The 19,008-nt window shown below is 34.8% G+C and overlaps 1 protein-coding gene across 9 annotated transcripts in view; it reads right to left on the reverse strand.

Annotated features, from left to right (window-relative positions):
- LOC124426647 (E3 ubiquitin-protein ligase MYCBP2) overlaps positions 1-19,008 on the reverse strand; it is a 171,503-nt gene that overhangs the window by 35,029 nt on the left and 117,466 nt on the right. The gene's annotated exons all lie outside the window — the stretch shown is intronic.

Here is a 19,008-nt window from a genome sequence, read left to right on the forward strand (position 1 = left end):
TAAGAACTAGTCCCCTCTTATCTCGAAGAATTTTACGATCCTTAGACTCTCGATCTTCTTTCTTTCGTAGTTAAGCCCTCGTTAGAAGTCTTTCTCCGTCGAGTGGAGTTCAGAGGTCGTTGCTGGATTTTTTCGTCTCTCTCTCTCTCTCTTTTTTATTCTCTCATTTTCTTCCTCTCTCTCTCTCTCTCTCTCTCTCTCTCTCTCTCTTTTTTATTCTCTCATTTTCTTTCTTTCTTTTTCTCTCTCTATCTCTTTCTCTTCCGTTCGCAGTGGTGCTCCGAAACACTTCGAGATCCACTTGTAAGTAAAAAGCAAACAGGAGTTTCGTCGGAGTAGGAAAAGTCAGAGAGAAGATATTCTTAATCTTTCTCTCTCTCTCTCTCTCTCTCTCTCCCTCTCTCTCTTTCTCTTCTTCTTCTTCTCTTCTTTCTGGGCGTAGTCGGTGTATATCCACGGCGAGACCAAACTATTCAGCATGGAATGCGAGAGGAGCAAATAGAGGAGGAAACCGACTAGCCGTGCCCTCAGCATCGTGGCCCGAACCACAGCCTGTGTCGCAGCTGTTGACGTTCAAATGGTTGCTATCTTCTCTTCCCAATTCATTTTAAAAGACTCGAAACTTTGTTTCTCGTTAAATGTACGAAAAAGAAAGAAATTTATATAGAGTAAGCATTTAATAATTGCTGAAACAAAATGGTGAAATAAAAATGATTAATTTCATTGCTCGTAGATCGATCTAGAAAAGATTTAAGATATCGAATGAAAACGGTACGATTCCGAGTTAAGCTCGCCCAAAAATATTTTACGGTCTTTATCTCGCATTGCAATGCCGTCGACAAGCCGAAGAGCGATAGCTCGAGTTATCCGAAGTAGTTGCTCCTATCGTGCGCCGATTCGTCGGATTGTTTATGGTGGTCCATTACTCAGATAAGAGTGTCATTTCTCTCGAGACCGGCTGCTCGTCGTGAAAAGTCGCGGGAGATGGGAGGGCTAACGAGTTCTCGACGAGAAGCAATTTGTTGCTTCCTTTCCACCTTCGATCTTCGTTTCTTACTAAGAGGATTTTCGAAGGTAAACGCTCGGTTATAAACGACTATTTTATAAGTCGTTTTAAAAACAAAAGGAAATGGACTTCTGTAATGAAATCAGTTGTAAGCCGACAAATCGATTTTCAAATAACGATAAAAAAAAAAATTAACGGAGTTAAAAATAGATCGTATAATTCTTATTAAAAAATATAATACAGATTGTACATCTGCAAATGGCATTTCATAATAATAATTATCGAACGTACATACATCGTAGATATCTTTGTCTCGATTGTTTTCCTCTTTTAAATGATCTTCGATTAAAACGATGATCTATCCTGATTATTAAAAAAGACAATGTTTATTCAATGAAAAAAAAATCTTAGACAATAATAATGGCAAATATATTGTTAATGAAATAAATTCATTCGAAAATTGTATCAATATTAATCCACGAATAATATAGAAATATATTTAACGATTTAATAAATAAAATAGACGACCACGGTGTTTTCCGTGTGAAATATTTTTGATGAGAAAATATGAGAGAAAATAAAAGAAGAGGAAGAAGATGGGGAGAAAGAATTAAGGCGGAAGCTTGCAAGAGAGATCGCGAGTCGCGTGATGGTGTGGTCGTGTGAGAATAATCCATAGGGCAGCCTGGCAACTCTATCATGTTTCATCAAGCAGCCAATCATTTCATCACTCGGATGGCCGTACCTCTCCCATTCGATTTGCCGAGGTTCTAACCTGTTTCTCTCTGGTCCCTGACCTAATCCCTGCGAGATACTACGACAATCGATCGAAGTATGCCAGAGGATATCGTCGAAGGATACGGGACGATAATACGGAACGATGATAGGGCTAGGTGAACCGTTTGAGATACTAAAATCACGAAGGGCCGTGTGGCAAGCCCTATGGCTCCTTCTGTCTAACGAGCTTTCTTAGATTTAACCGATAAATGCCAATTCTTCGCCTCTTATCTCTCTCTCTCTCTCTCTCTCGCGTGTGTTTTCTGTCAAGATAAGAAAATAAAATAAAATAAAAAAAAAAAAAAAAAAAAAGAAAAGAAAGAAAAAAAGAATAAGAAAAGAAACCTTCATTCAAAAGAAAGAGAAACGTAAGTCACGAATTGTTTTTCCTCTGAATTTTCTCGAGGGATGCTTCGAGCTCTGCTACTCATAAAAATAAACTTTCTGCTTTGCAAGAAACAACTTTTATTAGTGCATGCACACGCACATACATACACATACACATATGCGTGCGTGCGCATGCGTGCACGCGCACGAATGCATGCATGCATGCATATGTATGTATTATAGATACACAAATTTCCTCGTAGAATTATAAAAATGTGATAAGCATTTTCTCCAAATTTTCTCGACGTTTCTCCTTAACATAAATTGTTCCATTTATTACGTTATATATCGTAATGTCGCGGTATTCATAAAATTAGATATGTCGACGATCAACCCTTCCACTTATGTTACAATGGTACAACAACTTTTGGAAAGTTATGCGAACCGTAGGTACCAATGGAAATTAGATTTCCTCTCTACGAACGAACCCTTTGTTTTCGCTTTGTCCAAACCGTACGGAGAAGTTGTTTCGCGGTTTATTACGTTTCACCGCATTGACAAAGTCGAAAAGAAATTGCGGTTGTACGATGACAACGAGTTCATGATAGGATAAACTAATATCGATATATAATAGATTAGTTACGTTTGAATAGTTTTATGATGAAAAACAATGATCGATATAATTTTTATGATCCATTTTGTAATAATAATTATCATGATAATCATTTTATTAGTATGATAGATATTAATATAGATCGAACTAATGTGAAATTCTAACGATAAGAGAGATAGTTATCTTTGAACGATGTATGATTTCGACGAATGCTCTCAATCGACGTTTCTATTTCGTCGTGACTACGGTATAGGGGACATGGTGCGCCCTAATATCCACCGTCTGTGCCTTACGATCCGACGTGTCACGTGTCGCAACGATATTGCAACCAAGGGTCTAATGGACCTTTAAATCGAATGTCTCTCTATATACAGTCAGTCACAAAAATATTCAAACAATTTTTCAAGTTGAATAACTTTTTCTATATTGAACGAACAAATGTGAAATTTTTAATACCGAGAAAAAATGCAAAAGAAAAAAGAAAACAAAAAAAAAAAAAAAGAACGAAAAAAGAAAAAAAAGAACAAAAAGAAAAAAGGAAAAAAAAAACAGAAAGAAATCGGTCTACTATTAGATCATAACATAAATAGAATTAAAAACATGTTTATATTTGTAAACGAACTTATCTCTGTTACAACCTAATATGTGAATTTATTATAGATATATTACTATAACTTAAAAATAAAAAAAGTCTCAGATGAGTGCTCGTTTTTAGGTAAGCCTGCAGAGACTTCCTTATTAAAGATTCAATAGAGTATCAGTTGACATACTAGCCGTGAGTTTCATTAGTAGCTTTTCCTCTTCATTCTTTTGCGCTTGTTCGTTCCGGCAATTCGTTCGTTGCATCCGTGAAACGTCGGAACGTTTGCGAGTCACGTGTTGAATCTCGAGGCACTCGCATACAAGAGAAAAACGAAAAGAAGAATCGAGAAACAGGATGTCGTCGTGGCAGACACGACTTACCATCGTGTGTGGTTATGTCTTTACGTGTGTGTGTGTGTGTGTGTGTGTGTGGTGAAGGGAGAGGAAGTAGAAGAGATCTAAGAGAACGAAAGGAAGGAAGAGAGAAAGAAAAATAGAAGGGAAAGGAGAATGATAACGAAAAAAATGTATTACACTCAGATCCTTTCTCGAATTAAAAAATAATTAGGCGCGATATAAGTCCAAATAATCAAAATACAAAGTGAAAGAAATGATACATCGATCTCAACGATTTTTGAACTTATCGTACGTACGATTTGAAATAAATCAAATGACGTAGAAAAAGGGGAAGGAAAAGAAAAGTCATTATAATTCGTTCGATATTAAGATTCTCGATCAAGTATATCGTAAGTCCTCGAGATTTTCTTTGTAAATCGCGAACGTCGCCGAGGGCATTGCAGTTTGCAGACAGCATATCGTCCGAGAGGCAGGGACTCTTCGTCTCGCTTCCCCATTGAAATCTAAATATACTCCGCGATATTAATAGCAGTATGGTGCATGGCTGCGGTAGAAAGGACAGCTTCATAGCTGGTCGCGATACGCTATGGGAGCAAATCGAATGGTGGAAAAGCACGTTTTCCTGGATGAGCGAGATCGAATAGACGTCCACAAAAAAATACAAATTCCGAACGATCGTAGCTTGTTTCGAAATGATTCCCGATCGTCGATACATATATACATGCATACATACATATATACATACATACATACATACATACATATTATATATCGAACGAACGAGATTGTCAGTCTATCTCTGCAAGTATCAAAAAAGCTATTCCGCCTATCTAAAAAAATAAAAAAAAGAAAAAAAAAAGAAAAAAAGAAGAAAAAAAAGAAAAAAGAAAATAAAAAGAAAGACAATAAGTTTTCTTCGACGATATACGAATTTAATTAAACGAATCGAATTAATAATTATTATTCCTTAATCAATGTTTTTTTTTTTTTTTCTTTTTTTACCTCTTTTCCCAATTCACATCGCATATCTTTGTTCTTCGTTTCTAACCATAGAAAATCTGGCCATAGTACTCGAATAGAGAAAGAAAAAGGAGCAAGTATATAAGTACTATCTTGGAAATCTATAAAGATCCAAACTCCGGAAGCTTCTCACGCTTCTCTCGCGACAAAAGGCACCCGAAAGAGAGAAAGGAGAACTATTTGAAAGATGCTATGCGGGTTCAGACTCATGCTGTCATCGTCGTCGCCGTCCTCCTCGTCCTTCTCGTCTCATGGTTCTTCTTTTCATCGATGCTCCTTCCACGTGGCGTTTCTTTCGAAACTTCCATTCTGCACCTGCATCTCAGTGATTTTCCTCGATGTTACATTTTTCAAAACGCTATCTTTCTCTCTCTCTCTCTCTCTCTATCTCTCACTCTCCCTCTTTTCTTTTTCCAACAAATCCGTTGATTACACCAAATGGAAAATGAGAGAAAGAGAGAGAGAGAGAGAGAGAGAGAGAGAGAGACGAAATATCATTGGGCCAACAAGATGAGATCATTCTGAAAATGTTACATCGAATGTGTAGTATGTAACGCAAGAGGGAACATTAATTGCATTTACTTTCTACCGAGAAATTAGCCGTAACTATCGCCTATTGTGCGAAAGCACGAGAATTCAAGCCTTTGAAGTGATATTGTACTTAACCGAACGGATAATGAAGGTGGATAATATTCCAGTAAATTTCGATTTGGCTAATATTATTTTAATTATATTATCATTACGATCTATTTAGGATATGGATATATTCGTTCGATCGTTCGAAAAAATTCTTCCTTCTTTTTTTACTTTTTCTTTCTTCTATTTTATTCATCGTTGATCGGGTAATTTGTATTTTCAGAAAATGAAATACATGTCAAAGGTCGATGATCTGTCTCTCTTTTCTCTCTCTCTCTCTCTCTCTCTCTCTCTCTCTCTCTCTCTCTCTCTCTCTCTCTCTCTCTCACCCCTTATGATTTCGATAACGGCTGAGCTATGGACGGTTATATTTTGTTCTGATTGATCGTTGGCTTGTCCAGAAAACTTATCGTCCGCTCGGTTTGCTGGAGCAGACTTATCGGTCCACTCGATTTCCTGTAGAAATGTTGGATTCTTCTGTCTCCATGTTTCTTTTTTTTTTTTTTTTTGGTTTCGTTTCTTTCCTTTTTTTATTTTTCTTTTCCTATTATCATTATTCTTTTTGTATTTTATCGAAGACGAACGAACGATTGATAAGAAAATAATGTTCGTAAACGATTTTCTTTTATATTACAAATTTATTACGAGACATATATATTTATAAATAGAAGAGAGAGAGAGAGAGAGAGAGAGAGAGAGAGAAAGTGAGAAAAAAAAATAGATAAATGATAGCGATCTCCTGTAACGGAGATCTGTGTATGTAGACCAATAAAACCATAGAAGTGGCGATGAGATCATCGGAACGGAAATGATCTTTGAATCGAATTGAGAACTTAATTCACCTAGCTCTTACTCTTTCGTTCCTTTGACTTTAAACCACTCTGTGACGTCTGTTTGACACTAGAATGAATTCATTGTATAAAATAAGATAAAGAGAGGAACAAGAACATTAAAGGAACAAATTGAATATTGAAATTAATTATTCCACGGTGTATATATTATTAATAATAATAATAATAATTTAACATTTTTCAATTGTATCGTTGATATTTTTTCTAAATGATTCACAATGATATTCGTTCGACGACGATAATGAAAGGAGTAATTTACAAAAGATAGAAATATTCGAGATCGACAATAATATTACGCGTTAGAATCATATAATATTTCGTTTATTTGTTTTTAACAAAGTTCGACGCTGTACCAACGGAGTTCTTTAAAGAAGAAAAGACACGAACATGAACTTAAATCTCTCCTTGCCAGATGGCAACACGGTACGCTCAAAACGAATGCTACCATGATAGAAAGAAAATATTGCAAGAAGTATTCTGAGATCAAAACTACAACTGGGTCATCATACAACGTGCAAATAAAATCTCGTAAAAAATAATCTTCCTTCTCTCGAGTCCTTTTATCTTTTAAGACAGATAAAAAAGAAAGAGAGAAAAAGAGAGAGAAAAATTGAGAGAGAGAGAGAGTGAGAAAGAAAGATAGAGTGGTGGAATTGGTAGTAAAGAGAGAGGGAAAGAGAAAGGGAGAGGGAGAAAGAAAGAGAGAGAGAGAGAGAGAGCATTTCCGTGGCAAACAGTAAAACGAGAATAGCGAGATTTATTATTCACGAGCTCCCGATCCTGTTTGTACGGTATTTCTAATGGAAGATAAACATAATCCCAAACCACGAACCAAATAGAAGTGCTGCATCGGATATCGCGTAATTAATTAATTGCTGTATCCTACGATCGTCCTGTATCCTGAAAATATTTTATCCTTTACCTTTCGACAATGTGATTTTTTTAATAAATAAATTTATACGATCAATATTAACTTATTGATAAATGATAGAAAGATCATTGTTACTAGACAAAATCATAAAGGATATATAATATAAAAAGAAATTTGATGTTTTAAGTTTGAGTTGAAAGAAATTTTAAAGAATAGAATAGGCCGGTTTTATTATTCACGATTTCGGCTACCCTCACGAGAGGCACTGTCACCGGCCGGCTGTTCCTAATGAAAGATAAACACAATCAATCCGGGCTACGGGCAAAAGAGGGAATATTATATCGGATGGTCGTGTAATTCCGTAGCCGAAAGCCACGAGTTATATCCCCGTTTGCGCGTAGACGCTGTTTTCGTTTCATTATATCCCTCTTCTCGTGGGTTATCATCGCTAATTATCCGGCCAAAAGGGTGTCCTAGGTATCCCTCGAATGCCAGCGTAATTGGGTCCTGATCCTTTTATCCGACGCGGTTCAATTTTTCTCTTGAAGAAAAAAAAAAAAAAAAAGATGGAAGCAATTGAAAAATCAAAACCAACTCCTATGTTATCTCGGTTTGGTAATGTTGCCGACGTCGTCGTTATCGAATATTATGTATAACTTTCCCAGGAATTATTTCCTGCGAGAAATGAAAAATCATTGCTATAACATTAGTGATTCATACATTGTAACAATTGATCGTTGATTTCGTTAAACATTTATCTTTTACGTTAACCATTTACATTTTACCAATGCATTTATTATTTATGAATATCATGAATTCCTCATTGCTTTACTACCGAATATCATACGATACGAATATGCAGTTCGATCGAAACCGAAATAGCTGACATTAATTTTACATAATGTATCCTTCGTTTGTATCATTTAGAACTACGTATATACATATATATATATATATATATATATATATATATATATATATATATATATATATATATATATATTTACTCTTTCCCTCGAATAGAACGAGCATCAACGAAAACTCCAAAGCAATATCGATATACTATTATATGCATATGATTTTTGTATTGCGAAAAGTGAGCTGTTTTATTTTTCATATATACATATATATATATATATATATATATATATATATATATATATACATATATTTTTTTTTTCGTACACAATTCCTTTCATTTTTCTTTCGCATATACCTCCAATTTATTCGTAGCTTTTAAAAGGCAAAACTTTCCATCGTCGAATATATGTAAATTATTTAGTAAAATATAATACATTTTATGGCGTACGCTTTTGTACGAATGAATCGTACGATTGCAATAATCCGATTATTTAAGCAAACAGGCTAACGAGAGAAAAAAAAAAGAAAGAAATAAAAAGGAAGTAAAAAAAGGGGAAAAGAAAATCCGATTGGATAATCATAGATGCTCTTTCATTTTATTCGCATCTATATATAATATCTCACTTTACGATCTCATCATTTTTGTATCTCATCGACACGATTATATTTTTCATTTAATCCTTCTTCGTACGATTATAGTTTTATTTAATCCTTCGTTCTCATGTGTAGAATTTTTCTTCAAAGAATTTCGAAATTCTTTAAAGCCGTACACGATCGTTCCTCGCTTCGTTTCGTGAAAACTCGTAAATACGTGAGGCAATGCGAAGGAAAAATAGCATCGTGCTTGTTCGACCATTAACCCAGTAATTGAAACGATTATAGTGAACGTTCGGGGCTCGATTGTACCAACGTACATACGGTATCGGTATCGGCTTAAAATGACCAACGAAAGGAGTTTGAACCCAGAACTGCTGAACCCATCCAAATAGCAGTTTTTCCCCGGCGAATACAAAAATTCGTTCAAATCGTCGAAAAACGGTGGCACACGTCGAGGTGGCTCGTTCGTGGAAAAGGAAGGTGAGAGGGTGAGAGAAGGTGGAAGGGAAAATAACGAAAAAAATAAAAAAATAAAATGCATTTGAAAAGAAAAAAAAGAAGAAAAAAACGAGAGAGGAGAAAAATAATAGAGAAACGAGACCAGAGGCTCGGGGAAACGAAATAAAAAAAAAATAAAATAAAATAAAATAAAAAAAAAGACAATAACAACAACAACTAGAATACCAGTGAAATAGCGATCTCGTTACGCGATGCATACGCTTCGCGATTGGTACACAGTTCGCTCGTGTTACGCCAGCTCTTTTTCCCGATCTCGTATTTTTCACCAATGGAATTATTAACGACTATAACAGCACCCTCGATAGGGTCGCGTGCCCGTTAATCTCGGTCAACCCTAGCTTTTTTTTCCATTCTTTTTCTCTTTCTCTTTGTCTAATATTATCTCTGTTCCTTTATATATTTTTTTTCTCTTTTTTTCTTTGTTTTTTTTTTTCGTGTCCCTCTAACAAGTTCCATTTATTTTTATTCATTTGTAATATGGAAATTATTGTTGAATTAGCTTAGTGCAGCATTAAAAAAGTTCTGCTAATTTAACTTACTTATTAGCTTAATTATTTGAGTCCATTATATATATATATATATGCACCGTTAAAAGTATGCCGGATATTCGTTCTAATTAAGATTGAATTTAAACGACAAAATGAACTGATTAAGATATAATCAGGTTATAATATTAACATAATTATTTAATTTATATTAAATACTTTAAATGTTTTCGTGGATTTGGATAAAAACTAAAAATAAAATCATTGAGAAATCACAAACAGACGAATATAATTCTACGTTTGGTTGGAAGAGCTTTCATCTTTCTCTCTCTTTCTTTCTGTCTCTCTCTCTCTCTCTCTCTATCTCTCTCTCTCTCTCTTTTTTTTCTTTTACCTTTTCTTCTTTCAAGAGAAACGCACATCAAAGAAAGATGGAATGTGTACGTTATCGTCGTTAAAAGGAAACCTCATTAAAAGGAATTTGTTATCGCACAGACTAATTCACTCACAAGACCATAGGAAAGAGCTTTTTCTTTGCGTTCCTTAAAATAAATATATTTAAAGTAAATTACTTTTAAAGATTAATGACAGAGTAATAACAACTAGTACAATACTTTTTCATATTAATAAAATTTTATATTAATTGTAAAGTATTATTCTCATTACTAACAAAGAGAAGATTTGAGAAAGCTACTCAAACCAGCTTCTTATTTCCTCTTTGTGGATTTAGGTTCTTGTCAAAGTTAGATGAAGAAGGTAGGTGAAGAGGATTAGGTAGAGAGAGAGAGAGAGAGAGAGAGAGAAAGGATGCAACCAAGAGGGAGAAACAAAACCTCCTCTTCTCGACAAAAATCATTTCCTTCTAATGCGTTCAATCAATAAAATTAAAGAATATCGTTTCTATATTAGCTATTTAACGTGTTTAAAGAACGGTAAAATAAAAAGATCTTTACAATTGTCAGATACATAAAAAGTAATGTAAAAGAAATTATTCGTTCGAAAAAAACGTATGAAAACGATTGCGATTAAGAGTACATCGACGTAGTACACGTCCATTAGATATAAAATAATGGATGAGTAGAGTATGAGTGACGGTATTAAGAGTCGATAATATAAAATGTCTAAAACGAAAGGTACGTTCCAAAACGAGCTTCGTAAGTATGTATTATTGAAAATATCGAGATATCGATTTCCTTTATATTATTTATCGCGAATATCTCAAAAGATATCGAGAAATATTTTTCGAAAGCGATATATACTTGTATATGTTTATCAATGTTTCATTTGTCGATTAATTAAAAGAAATTGATCAATGTAAACAACAGAATGCACAATGAAGAACACGAATTAAGAACAACATTTGAATTATTCTAGTTTTGTTTCGTTGTGTATACGTTATAGTCGACATTCGAGCATTATTAAAATTTTCAAATTTATGTTTCGTCAAGGAGCACCCGTTATTTCGTTACATGATGCTATTTCGAGAGCACTATGCATATAAAATTACGTATCTCAACTTGACACGATTACTTTTCAAAGAGCTTTCACGTTGCGAAACAAGCTCTTAATGGAAGAGAGATATAGCGGGAAGCTAGAGATAAGCCGCATTATTGCGAGCTCTCGACTCAATGAAACGTTACGCGACAAAAAGCTTCCTTCGAGACATCTATCTCTCCTTTCTGTTTTCCGTATCTGTTCTTTCCAAAACAGATAAGCATACTCTACCGATACGAAGAAGTATTTGAAACGTCGACTATTGTAAATTGTATTCCGAGCTTTGTACGATCTTCAAAAAGAAAAAGTCATTGAAAAATTATCCATTGGATCATTCGATTTCTTTGGAAATCTATATGTAATGATAATAAAATAGAAATGATTCGAATAATCGTTAATTCGATCGATCGCCTTGTATTATTTGAATTTTATCACTTACCAAGTAACATAGAAATTCGATCGATTGATATAATTGATTAACGTTATACAACCCCTATGAATTGAAATAACAAAATGTATCTATTACCAACTCGTTCAATTTTGAAAATTAACCAAATGAAAATGGGACAAATCGGTAATATATTAATATGTATTATAATTGTATACATAAGTCCTATATTGTTATATATGTATGAATTGATATACGAACGAATAATGTGGTGGACCTACAATAAATGCATTAATAAATTGCTCTAATACATTTCTCATATCCATTGGACGATCAATCTCCCATCACAGCTAATTACCAGACTGTACATACATACATACATATATACATACGTACATACATACATACATACATACAAACATACATACGATACATGTACATACATACATATAGGTAAGCTTCGAAGAATGAGCAGCGTATTGCTCTCATGAAAACGTCATTAGACCGAAGATAGGGATACGGTTCGTACGAATTCTAGACAAGTATCGTTCAACTACGCTCATTCACCCTTATCTTCTTCGCTAACTCGAAAAGTTAGGGAACATTGGCAAACACCGACTAGTAAAGATACAACCCGAATCCGGACCCTTTTCTACGATTCGTACAATCTGATAGGGTAATTCAAATAACAATGACAACTTTGTTATTCGTTAACGTACTTACCAAGAAGATACACTATAGTTCTTAACGATAAATCACCTTTTAAACTTATCGTCTCGTAATTCGGTAGAGCTGACGAATAACTCAGACGGAACTTCCTACTTCACGAAGCGAGTTATGCGAATTATTATTCCACCGAATCAGCATTCATTAAAACTGCGATCGTAATCTTACAACATTATCCTTCGCCCTACGGGCTGAGAGTGGAGTCTCTAAGTGCTAAAAACTGAGTTTACGTAGTAATTCGTAAAGTCTCGTAAATATCTCCTACGAAACTTACGGCGGGTAGAATTTTGTTCCGTGACACGAAAAAGGAAAAAGAAAAGGAAAAAGAGAAAGAAAGCCTCGTGGGATATTCTTTTAAAATAGACATGAAAACGAGAACGCGTTCTTTCTCCTTTTCAAATCTTCAATCGTTTTCATGCAGGTGAATGAACAGCGCGAGTTAGTTGATATAAATAATATAAAGAGATTTTGTGTAAACTTAATAAAGATGAGAGAAACTGAAAAAGTAAAAGAAAAGAGAACGGAAATCCAAATGAAAAGAAGAACCGTAGGGAGGAAACACGAATTAATTTTCAACGCAATTCGAGAGAGGGTAGATAGGAGGAAAGAGAGAGAGAGAGAGAGAGAGAGAGAGAGAGAGAGAGAGAGAGAGAGAGAGGGGGGGGTAGAGAGAGAGAAAGAAAGAGAGAAGTAGGAGAGATAGAGGGGGAGGTGGAAGGGAAAAGAGAGAAAGAGAGATAGATAGATAGATAGATAGAGAGTGAGATGACTCGTAGCAATCTCCTCGAAATTCCATTAGTACGCCTCTGAGTAGCCGGGATTTGAGAGCGGTGGGACGCTTTAAAGCGGACAGCTTCGTTCATTAAGCCACGTAAAATATTTACGGCCTCGTCATTGACACTTCTGCTAAGAGCAGTAAAAGTGTCTTCGTTTCGACGCACCATGCTAACTCCGTAATCCTCAGCAGTGACGAATGTTTAAACCATTTTGTCGGGTATCCCGTTATATCTATCTACCGTTCGTTCGAAGATGCGTAAAAAAAGAAAAAAAAAGAAAAAAAACGAAAAAAAAAAGAACGAATAAATTCGCTTTACCATTTGCACTGTCGAGCTTTGATAAAAAAAAAAAAAAAAAAAAAAAAAAAAAAAAAAAACAGCAAAAAAAAGAAAAAGAAAATCCTACATTACTTTTAAAAATATCTACAAAGCTTGTTTCTCGCTTATATAAAGAGTTCTTAAGGTGAGGTACGAAAGGATTTTTTTTTCTTTTTTTTTTTTTTCTTTTTTCGTTTTTTCACGAAAAGCAATGGGGAAAGTCAAGCGGAACTACTTTTTACTATTTTGTCAGCTTAATTTTTCTTTCTCTCTTTCTTTCATTTTACTCGAATAAATGAGAAAAGCGAGAAAAATAGAAAAGAATTAAAGGTGCCGAGACAATGACCTTGGAACGTTTCAACGAGCACATACTTGAAATTATGCGCAACGTCGCCTCTGACCTATGCTAATTACCGTCGAAATTGCACTCTCTGTGATGGCAGCCATGTTGCTGTTGCTAACCTTCTCTAAAGGTCCGAGTGTATTGTTACAGGAAACCTTCATTGTCGTCGAATAGAGAAAGAAAGGAGAAAAAAAGAATGAAAAATAAAAGAGAGCAAGAGCAAGAGAAAGAGAGAGAGAGAGAGAGAGAAAGAGTGAGAGAGAGAGAGAGAGAGAGAGAGAGAGAGAAGAAGCACTCTTGGCATCATTTACCGTACAGGGAAATTTCGTAACTCTCGTCACCGTTTCTTTACTCTTGTCGACTTCCTGCTTACTCTAGAAACTTTTGGTACAACTTCAACATTACGTCGAAACGTCCAAGTTGTCATCTTGCGGACATCCGCTCTAGACGGCTTTCACGAGGGCCAAGTCGTTTGTCGATTAAACGACTCGATCGATCCTCCTTTAAATATCTTTCTATCGTTCACTTCGATAACTCCATTGAAATTTCATACAAACTAACTCTCTTCCAAAAGGTAGAAAGCTAGAACATTTAACAGGATAGGTCATTCTGCATTCTCTTTCTCCGAAAACAACCGTACAACAATCTCTTTATTACTAGTGGATTTCAACGTTAGGGAAAGAGAAACAACGTTCCGCAAAATCAGGAGACGGAGATACATCTCAAGGGAGTTTCTCACGGATTCCACGGAGTTTAGTTAACGGCTGGCAAACGATGGCGAGACAATCCGTGGCTTCTATCAGGCTTCCGCAAATTTCGCGCCAAACCCAAAAGTTGCATGGCACTGCCGTGGCAGAAGGTAATGATGAAGTTTTGGGTCGCGAGAAAACCACTTCGGTACACCGTTTCTACTACCCCTTCCCCCCTTTTCTCCCTCTCTCTTTATACTCTTTCTCAACAATGTCGTTTGCTTACTATATAGTTATCCAAGTATACGTATCATCCCTTCCAACATTAAAGATAATAATGAAATAAAGAAATAAAAGGGGAAAAGGAGGAAAAAATAATAAAAACAAAAGAAATAAATAAAAATGAGAAAAACTTTGATCTCGATTATTTTTAATAGAATTCTCGGAAATAAAAATGAAATAATGGACGATTGTAAATTATTTCTCACGGTTCGAAGTACTATCGGATTTTGAAATTCACGTTACAATATGCAATGTCCCTGAACGATTGACGCACGAATACGGTTACGTTATCAGAACAATATGGGGAAAGAGATGCGCTTTAAGCAAATGCCGATCGAGATCGTTCTGTACATACATGTATATATATACATACATATATATATATATATATATATATATATATATATATATATAGCGTAAATGCATATGTATGTATCGCCGAAAAGCTCGTCGGCTTTGACAGAATCGTTCTGGTTCTATGTATATTTCTTCCTTCTGGATAACGTAAGCGTTTGCCCGATAACTGTCCGACGGTATTGACAGCTAAACTTCGACCTGTACTGCTCAACGTCCAAAATACCGGACATCGGTGTTTCAAATAGATTGATGAATGTAAATATGTACATACATTTCAAATGAAAAAGATATTTATGTATATTTATATTTGATTATATTTAAATATGTATCAAATTTGTACGAAATTGATAAAACCACGTCAATAAAATTATTAATGTAAAATAAAATTATTATTTATCTTCTACATGATAATAAACGAGGAGAAAATAATTTGATTAAACGAGTATAAAATAAACTTGATTTATATTGAAAATATAAAAACTACTTTTTAATAGAGACGATTCAATTTGCATCCAACCATATCCAAGTATATCCTAATGATAAATGATTCAAGGACAGTTGGTGTTTATTTAAAAGTACATCGAAGGTCTTTGATACGTATAACTTATGTATAACCTACATTTGGAAGGATGTATATATATATATACTTTGCAATGTATCATTTTATCTATCTATTTATGTTTATCTCGAATCGTTCGATATAAATATGAATGTTTTTAACATATAATTCTACTTTTATCATAAAACTTTTATCATGAAACATTGAAATGATTAGGAAAGATAAAATCTATAACTTTTTTCCCACGTGATTATTAATCAGTTTACACGATAGGATACTACTATGTAGTTTTACTTTGACTATTTATAGGATTTATTAGAAAGACTAATAGGAAGGACTAACAAGACTAATTCGCTGTCCTAATATACATATATTGTACATTCTAGATTAATATTGACATGTTATAGATACAGAAATTCCATATGCATTCTCTAACTAATTAACATACGTAATGGGCAGAGCCGTTGCATAATGTAATTGGTTATCGCATAGGATAAGACAGATATATATGGAGATAACTATTGATTATCTAACGATAAATGTTATTCTCCCTGAAAGCCGATTAATTTGTCTGATGTTTGTTTCCCGGATCGTCGACTTACTAAGCGTACAAATCACTGAGCATATGCTGGATATAAATGAAATAAATGAAAATGTAATTAGCTTTATAGCTTTAATGACTTCGCTTCATAGATCATTTCTACGTATAACATATGTAAGTATATATCAATATCAATAGTAATTTCAAGATCTTATTACATATACGAGTGAATATATAAGCGTTTAAATATTTTACTTCTGCAAGGTATTCAAAGATTCAAAATAAAAATTCAAGATAAAAGAACATTGTAGATAAATATAATAAATAAATACTAACACATATTTAACGGGGAGGAAGAAAAAAAAAGGCAAATAAGAAAGGTTATGAATCATACGATATTTCTCCCTTTCAAGGATTAAGATGAAGTATATATTTCTATTTCTTTTTCTTTCTCTCTCATGCAACAGCAGACCCAGTTTCTCAAGAAGGAAAACTCAATTCGATTCTAAACTTACTCGAAGCTTCCTCGAGATTTTCTCAAGCGTGTTATTCGTTCACCCGAATCGGTGCACCAAATATTCAGATGAAATTCAACCAGGAACATCCATCCTTTTCTCACTGTTATCGAACTGACTATTAATGAATACGCGTTGATAATATTGATACGATTTCGAAGTGGAGAAAAGAGAAAGAGAAAGAAAAAAAGAGAGAGAGAAAGAGAGAGAAATGATGTTAACAATAAGCAAGAATGAAAAAGAAAACAAAGAAAATCGGTAAGCAACCTTCGAACTTTACCGTAAATGCACGTTTCGCATTCCGGCCGCGACGCAACCGCGTTTACGTTCGGATCCACGTCTGACGGTATGCCATTGTGAATCACGATAAAGTCTGCGAGACGAATTTCAAGCGCGCAGCATCCCGCCTGTTACTCGTATTACGATGAGCCTCCTTCTCCTCCTCCTTTTTCTCCTTCCACCACCAAGGGAAAAAGTTTTCTACCATCGAACCCACATTATTCGCTTTTACTGAGAAACGGCTTTTCTCTGAATCCGCGTGAAGGAAAATACTCGAAAGAAGATGTTCGCAAAGTATAGCACCTAAATTTATTTTAATTTAAATTTCATTGTTTTGGACTCGTTTTCTAGATGTCCAAAATGCTATCCTCTTCTAACTTTTCTAAGAAACGATATTTTATGAATATGAGAAAAGGAAAGAAAAGAGATAGATAGATAGATAGATAGATAGATAGATAAATAGATAGATAGATAGATAGATAGAGAGAGAGAGAGAGAGAGAGAGAGAGAGAGAGAGAGAGAGAGAGAAAGGAAATATAGCAAGTGTAATGTCATTTTCCCCAACGGATTATATTATTTGCCTTTTACGAATTTTACGTTTCGTACACGCGTTCTCTCGAAAATGACCGATGTGCTCGACAATTCTCTTCTCTTTTCTCTTTCTCCCTATCTCTTTCTCTCTCTCTCTTTTTTTCCCCGGGCGAGTATTGTCCGCTTTCCGCACGTCGGCATACGTTGATTGTAAAACGTTATTTCGCCTCACGCTCTCTCTCCTTTCGTACGCGAATGAAAATTCCGCTCGATTGGCCGGGAACGAGCCGATACTTTTTCATTTCGGATAATTGTGCGGATGAGCATTAATGTTATTAAAATACACTCCAGTAGATATGTATTTTTAACCAATTTAACGTTCGAGAACAAAACGAAGTAATAGTTCGGAGGAGGAAACATACGTCCGTTTATCGAAACGTACGTTTTCCGTATCGTAATTTCATGCCACGGTAGAATAATACGATATTATCAAAATAGTCGTGTGAAATCTGAATCGCAAATACTTCAGTATGATTTGCGGTATTAAAGAAAGAAATTACGATAAGCAAGAGAATATCGTTTTTCCCATTCGTAATGATATCGATACAACGTAAGTAAGAATATAGAAGTTTATTCAAATTTAATTTTACAACAAAAATTCCGCGTATATTTTAATGGGCGTTAGATTTAAATGTTCCAAGTACTCGTAAGAAAACCGAGCAGAGAACTGTCGTGCATGACGTGAGAATAGTTTCCGAACGTAACTTGTTCGCCCGTAAATGCTTTTTGAAAGCTACGGTCAATACGACACTGGAGCTCGGCTGCATGCTGACCTGAAACTTTTACGATACTTTTATGGCGTACCGACCTATAACAGTCGCCATATAATGCGTTCTAAGGCGTCAGAAATTTCCATTCGACACGCTGAACCAAAGGAGATTGCCTTTGTCGATATTAAAAAACGAAAAAAGCAGACTTCGGGATCATTGTCGTATATATTTGTCATAGTGAGAATAATTTCTTCTTATTCTTACTTATAAACGTAACGATTAAATTTTCATTTATTGGAGATTACAAAAAGGAAAAGATAAAAATGTGCCATTTTTACTTTTAATACACATGACATATTGATAGCACTTGATAATAAAGATCTATTATTCAATATTTCAACGATAATATAATTATACTTTGGTATATGATTGACTTTAAATAATGTAAAGTATAATCGATCAAATTCAAACGTTGTAGATCCTTTCTCTCTCTCTCTCTCTCTCTCTCTCTCTCTCTCTCTCTCTCTCTCTCTCTTTTTCTTTCTCACAAGAGATACACACAGTCATAAAGTTTCTCATTTTATTGTCAAGAACGATATAATTTAACGATAGCATCGGGTATAACTTCACGGTGCAGTAGCATCGTGCAACAAAAGATTCATTTATAGTAGCTAACTATCGATAGAAAGGAAAGCACGAACGGTATGGGAACAGTGATAGGAGAGGAGAAGAGTCGGCCACTCGAGATGCCTTCGGGGCGTTTTACTGTGGAAGTCGTATCGAGTAATCATTACAAAATTCATTGATGCGATTTCTCCCTTCTGCTGCCTTATCGGTTAACTCGCCTGACCCAGCCTCGTTATCCTTCGATTCCATTACCGCTTCGTAGAAACCGGTCTTATACATTATACCATGGGTTCTCCTGTCTCCGTCTGTTC

The sequence above is a fragment of the Vespa crabro genome, chromosome 1 (assembly GCF_910589235.1).
Source record: "Vespa crabro chromosome 1, iyVesCrab1.2, whole genome shotgun sequence".
NCBI lineage: Eukaryota > Metazoa > Arthropoda > Insecta > Hymenoptera > Vespidae > Vespa > Vespa crabro.